Below are 7156 nucleotides of genomic sequence, written 5' to 3'. Positions count from 1 at the left end.
TGAATATCAGTTTTTATCTGTGAGAATCCCTGGGACCAAAGTAGGTAAGGATTTAGTCAAGGTTAAAGTTAAGGGTCAGTTTTAGATTTTGGATAGTCATTTTGCAGGTCAGCAGTGTCCTTATAGTCTCTCTCTTGCTGTAGGTAAACCGTGCCCCTCCTCCGACTCCGACTTCACTCGTTGACTTTCGTCTACATTCGGCTGCGTTAAAGCCTTCCTGCTCGAACACACCCGATGGGTTTATTGATCCCCTCACCACTCTCTGGAAGTCACCCTCAGAGTTTCGTCAGCAACACGTGACGACCTGGATCCCTCCTAGTTGGCAGGGGTGAGGGGTGGGTTTGGGATTCACCATTTAAAAACACCCTAATGATTGGTTGACAAATAGTGCCTCCCACTTGCCAGGCTGATGGCTGCATTGTGCAGCCAGTGAGAAGCAACTGCAGCAACTTGAAGGTGACTTCATAAAAAACTGCAGGACCTTTGATGAAATATTTTTTGTCAAGTTCATGCAGTCGACATTTTGAAAGGCAATGACCAACAATGTTCACCGACTTAGGGTAATTGATCCACTCGAACGGTCCAATTTCTTCTTCTACTTCTATGGACGGATCAGTGGTATTTTGCTGCCATTGTCTGACTACCACCACCCATTGGCTTGAAGAGTTGGGTGGCGAAAAGCAGAATGCGTTGGTGAACATTGATCAAATCAAATCTTATTTGTCACGTGCTGAATACAGACCTTACCTTGAAATGCTTACTAACAAGCCCTTAACCAACAATGCAGTTCAAGAAATAGAGTTAAGAAAATATTTACTAAATAAACTAAAGCAAAAAAGAAAAGAAAAAGAAAAGGTATCAAGAAAATGACACAACAATAACAAGGCTCTATACAGGGGGTACCGGTACCAAGTCAATGAGTGGGGGTACAGGTTAGTCGAGGTCATTTGAAAAATGACTTTTAAATATATAATTAACAACGTAAATGGTGGCCATATTATTAATTGTTCAGCAGTCTTATGGCTTGGGGGTAGAAGCTGTTAAGGAGCCTTTTGGTCCTAGACTTGGCACTCCGGTACCGCTTGCCGTGCAGTAGCAGAGAGAACAGTCTATTACTTGGGTGTCCCTTTGGGCTTTCATTTTTGTGCCTTCCTCTGACACCGCCTAGTATATAGGTCCTGGATGTCAGGAAGCTTGGTCACAGTGATGTGCTGGGCTGTACGCATTACCCTCTGTAGCACCTTACGATCAATGCCGAGCAGTTGCCATACCGGGCGGTGTTGCAACTGGGTAGGGTGCTGTCAATGGTGCAGCTAACATTTTGAGAATCTAAGGGCCCATGCCCATGTCTCCTGAGGGAGAAAAGGTGTTGTCGTTCCCTCTTCACAACTGTCTTGGTGTGTTTGCACCATGATAGTTTGTTGGTGATGTAGAAACCAAGAAACTTGAAACTCTCGACCGCTCCACTTCAGCCCCGTCGATGTTAATGGGGTTCTGTTCGGCCCTCCTTTTCCCATAGTCCACGATCAACTCCTTTGTCTTTCTCACATTTAGGGAGAGGTTGTTGTCCTGGCACCACACTGCCAGGTCTCTGACCTCCTCCTATAGGCTGTCTCATCTTTGTCTGTGATCAGACCTACCACTGTTGTGTCGTTAGCAAAGTTAATGATGGTGTTGGAGTCATGCTTGACCACGCAGTCGTGGGTGAACAGAGAGTACAGGAGGGGAATAAGCACGTACCCTTAAGGGGCCCCAGTGTTGAGGATCAACGTGGCAGATGTGTTGTTGCTTACCCTTACCACCTGGCGGCTGCCCATTAGGAAGTCCAGGATCCAGTTGCAGAGGGAGGTGTTTAGTCCCAGGGTCCTTAGCTTAGTGATGAGCTCTGTGGGTACTATGGTGTTGAACACTGAGCTGTAGTCAATGAACAGCATTCTAACATAGGTGATCCTTTTGTCCAGGTGGGAAAGGGCAGTGTGCAGTACGATTGAGATTGTGTCATCTGTAAATCTGTTGGAGCAGTATGTGAATTGGAGTGGGTCTAGGGTGTCTGGCATGATGGTGTTGATGTGAGTCATGACCAGCCTTTCACAGCACTTCATGGCTACCAACGTGTGTACTAAGGGGAGGTAATAATTTGGGCAGGTTACCTTTGCTTTCTTGGGCACAGGGACTACAGTGGCATGTTTGAAACATGTAAACTCAGCAAAAAAAGAAACATACCTTTTTCAGGACCCTGTCTTTCAAAGATAATTAATAAAAATAAAAATAACTTCAAAGATCTTTATTGTAAAGGATTTAAAAACACTGTTTCCCATCCTTGTTCAATAAACCATAAACAATTAATGAATATGCACCTGTGGAACGGTCGTTAAGACACTAACAGCTTACAGACAGTAGGCAATTAAGGTCACAGTTATGAAAACCTAGGACACTAAAGAGGCCTTTCTACTGACTCTGAAAAACACCAAAAGAAAGATGCTCAGGGTTCCTGCTCATCTACGTGAATGTGCCTTAGGCATGCTGCAAGGAGGCATGAGGACTGCAGATGTGGCCAGGGCAATGTCCGTACTGTGAGACGCTTAAGACAGCGCTACAGGGAGACAGGACGGACAGCTGACCGAGCTGAATCGGTACATCCGAACATCACACCTGCGGGACAGGAACAGGATGGCCACAACAACTGCCCGAGTTACACCAGGAACGCACAATCCCTCCATCAATGCTCAGCCTGTCCGCAATAGGCTGAGAGAGGCTGGACTGAGGGCTTGTAGGCCTGTTGTAAGGGAGGTCCTCACCAGACATCACCGGCAACAATGTCGCCTATGGGCACAAACCCACTTTCGCTGGACCAGACAGGACTGGCAAAAAAATGCTCTTCACTGACGAGTTGCGGTTTTGTCTCACCAGAGGTGATGTTCGGATTTGCGTTTATCATCGAAGGAATGAGAGTTACACCGAGGCCTGTACTCTGGAGCGGGATCGATTTGGAGGTGGAGGGTCCATCATGCTCTGGGGTGGTGTGTCACAGCATCACCGGACTGAGCTTGTTGTCTTTGCAGGCACTCTCAACGCTGTGGGTTACAGGGAAGACATAGTCCTTCCTCATGTGGTACCCTTCCTGCAGGCTCATCCTGACATGACCCTCCAGCATGACAAGTCCAACAGCCATACTGCTCATTCTGTGAGTGATTTCCTGCAAGACAAGAATGTCAGTGTTCTGCCATGGCCAGTGAAGAGCCCAGATCTCAATCCCATTGAGCACGTCTGGGACCTGTTGGATCGGAGGGTGAGGGCTCGGGTCATTCCCCCCAGAAATGTCAGGGAACTTGCAGGTGCCTTGGTGGAAGAGTGGGGTAACATCTCACAGCAAGAACTGGCAAATGTGGTGCTGTCCATGAGGAGGAGATGCACTGCAGTACTTAATGCAGCTGGTGGCCACACCAGATACTGACTGTTACTTTTGATTTTGACCCCCCTTTGTTCAGGAACACATTACTCCACTTCTGTTAGTCACATGTCTGTGGAACTCGTTCCGTTTATGTCTCAGTTGTTGAATCTTGTTATGTTTATACAAATATTTACACATGTTAAGTCTGCTGAAAATAAACACAGTTGACAGTGAGAGGACATTTCTTTTTTTGCTGAGTTTAATTATGGTCAGATTCGCCAAATGGAGGGCGAGGGAGAGCTTTGCCTGTGTCTCTGTATGTGGAGTAAAGGTGGTCTAGAGTTTTTTCCCTCTGGTTGCAGATGTGACATGCTGGCAGAAATGAGGTAAAACAGATTTGTTTGCCTGCCACTAGGAGCGCCGCTTCTGGATGAGAATTTTCTTGTTCGTTTAGGGCTTTATACAGCTCGTTGCGTGCAGTCTTAGTGCCAGCATCGGTTTGTGGTGTTAAAAAGACGCCTATGAATAATATAGCTGAGAACTCTCTCTGTGGATAGTGTGGTCTACAGCTTATCATGAGGTACTCTACCTCAGGCGAGCAATACCTTGAGACTTCTTTAACATTAGACATCGCACACCAGCAGTTATTGACAAATAGACACACACCCCCGCTCCTCGTCTTACCAGAAGTAGCTGCTCTGTCCTGCAGAATCATGGAAAAGCCAGCCAGCTCTATATTATGTGTCGTCGTTTAGCCACGTCTCGTGAAGAATAAGATATTACAGTTTTTAATATCCCGTTGGTAGGATAGTCTTAATCTTACATTGATCAGTTTGTATTCCAATGATTGTACGTTGGCCAATAATACGGAGGGTAGTGTCTCAAGCACTGTGTAATATTGGCCACAGCTAAATTTCACAAATAGTTAATTCACCCTTTTGAAAATGTATCTATAAAGGAACAAATGTGGTGTTTGATTGTTTTGACTCCTTTAAAATAAAGAAAAGTACTTTGAGCTTGTGTGAGACTCACCTTGCCCAGGGGAAGGTTAGTAGAGTGCCCCCTGTAGGGCTGTGAATAACATGACAGTCCACAGTCTCCCAATCCCAAAAGGGGCCAGTATCAAGTCCAGAGCATCACAAATGCACACATCGTGGTGCACACAAGCAACACATATAACAGACAGATTGACACCAAATTTGATATTAAATGGACATGTGTCCATGGTGGAGGGGAGAGTGGGGTAAGTTTGGCTAAAAGGGTAAGTTGAGCCACCCTTGATTCTAGGAAACCATACACAAAATTAATAATTTGACAAAATGTGGAACACCTGCTCCTTCCATGACATAGAATGACCAGGTGAATCCAGGTGAAAGCTATGATTCCTTATTGATATCACTTGTTAAATCAACTTCAATCAGTGTAGATGAGGGGACAGGTTAAAGACGGATTTTTAAGCCTTGAGACAATTGAGACATGGATTGTGTATGTTTGCCATTCAGAGGGTGAATGGGCAAGACAACATATGTTAAGTGCCTGAGCATGGTAGCAGGTGCAGGGTGCACCGGTTTGAGTGTGTCAAGAACGGCAACGCTGCTGGGTTCTTCACACTCAACAGTTTCCCGTGTGTATCAAGAATGGTCCACCACCCAAAGGACATCCAGGCAACTTGACACAACTGTGGGATGCATTGGAGTCAAATTGTTTCCACGTAATTTGTCAACGTATTGTGATTTGTAATCTATGTGGAAAATACATTGGATTTGAAGAAAGTCATCAACGTAAACTGTAGCTTTGAGGATAACTCATTTCAACCACAGGATTATGTCATGGTGGTAAGTATGTTGGATTCACATCAACCAAAAATAAAAGTTAAAGAATAGGATTAAATCAAATCAAACTGCATTTAAAGTACATTTTAAAATGTAGTCATATTCCTCCATTTAGATTTTGGTTGAATATGAGATGTGAATCCAACATATCAATTATTCATTTGCAGACAAACTGGAATTAAAGCCAGGCTCAGTGGCACAGATGGAGCAATCCCATCAGAAGATACATCTCCTTCACATGTTTATATTTGGTTGCGCTAACAACCAAACACAATTCAGCAGGTCTGTAGAAATCTTCAATTGTTATAATAATTTGCACAAAGTCTCAAAGGCATTGATCACTTGCACCATGTACCTTAATGTAATCTACATTTTCTGCAATCCAGGTAATTTGGTTGTGCTATTAGATCAAGAACAGTGATAATACATTCAGTTCTACTTAAATAAACAACATTTTACAATGATTTTCTATTGGAATTTGGTTGTGTTTTTAGATGGTTGAAAGCATAGTGATAACACATTGGGAAATCAACAAACTTTTGGCAGTTTTTGAGTGGATGAACATAGGTTGGAATCTGATTAATCAACGTTTCTACCTAATATTACCCAATTCTCCACGTTGAAAATATGTGCTGTGCCCAGTACTATGTTTTAATCTGATTAGGCTACTTCAAAAGTCTCCAATAGCCTACCTGCGCACATTCGTCCACTCCACTCTAACTTAATTCCTGCATTCAAACTGATGAATGGAAAGAGATATCGGCTACAAAACACCAACAACTGATATTCTGAGATTGTCAAGCCTTCGATACTGGGTACAAGGTAGGAAGGGATGTATTTTATTTTTGTCGAGATAGACTATGTCAATTTGATTTTGGTGTTGTAAACGCAAACCGTGATTTTGAAAAGAGCACAAAGGCGGTAATCGAGTATGATATGCTTTGCTTATTGGTTGTTTGGGGCATTGGCACAGAAATTTGTTGTTGGAAAACGCATAGCATATATTTTATATAATTATATAGCATTTACATTTTGAAAATATTATTTTCCCCTAGCTGATCATCTGCAGCTGACTCTGATCGCAGTGTAATGAAACAGGCAGAGAGAGAGAGTGAGCTCGTCCGTGGTGGTCGACGAACCCTCTACCTTAACCGCGCGTGGCATCAACTGCGCCACAAAAGCATGCTGGTAGTGGTAAAGTCGATATCCACGCGTATAAACACAGGGTCGCTAGTTATTTGTGGTCGTAAACATTTTGTGTGCAACCTATTTTACAGTACAAGGGGAGGTACCTGGAGTTGGACCCCCCCCCCCCAGTAATGTTCTACCTGTCCCTTAATGACATGCTAAAGTGAACAACTTTCACACTTTTCATGATGTTCTTCATACACATGTATTACCAAACATTACTACGTGACTATTTACTTATTACTCCACAGGTTACTCCTTTATAGTTACGCATAGGTAATGTGACGTGTTTTCCAAACAACAATAGATGTATTGACCATGTCATTTGTACTGAAAGTCGGGGTGCACAGTGGTTTGTTTCTCTGCTTACCTTGTCTGAGCAAGAGATGGTTTTCATCCTATTCAATGTCATTTCTCTGGACGCCATCTTACAGCTCAGTGAAATAAACTCATTGCAAACTCAAACCTGTCTGTCTTTGTCAAACGCAAGTATATCTGTCTACATATTTCTCTTTCTATAAATGACCATTCTCTGGCATGCTTTCGACTCAACATTTGCCATGAAAGAGGCCGAAGATGATAACAATCATGACAGGGTTTCAATGTTAAAGAAACTATTTGCGTTCTGTCATACAGCTGCACATCTATCAAAGTCATGAAAAACAACTTTATCAATATAATAGATATTGGATGAGGAGTACTATATTTTGTGACTATAAAGTACAAGAGCCTGGAGAGTAACATG

Source organism: Oncorhynchus masou, chromosome 9, assembly GCF_036934945.1.
Source record: "Oncorhynchus masou masou isolate Uvic2021 chromosome 9, UVic_Omas_1.1, whole genome shotgun sequence".
NCBI classification, from domain to species: Eukaryota; Metazoa; Chordata; class Actinopteri; order Salmoniformes; family Salmonidae; genus Oncorhynchus; species Oncorhynchus masou.
Note: the sequence above shows the minus strand (reverse complement) of the source record.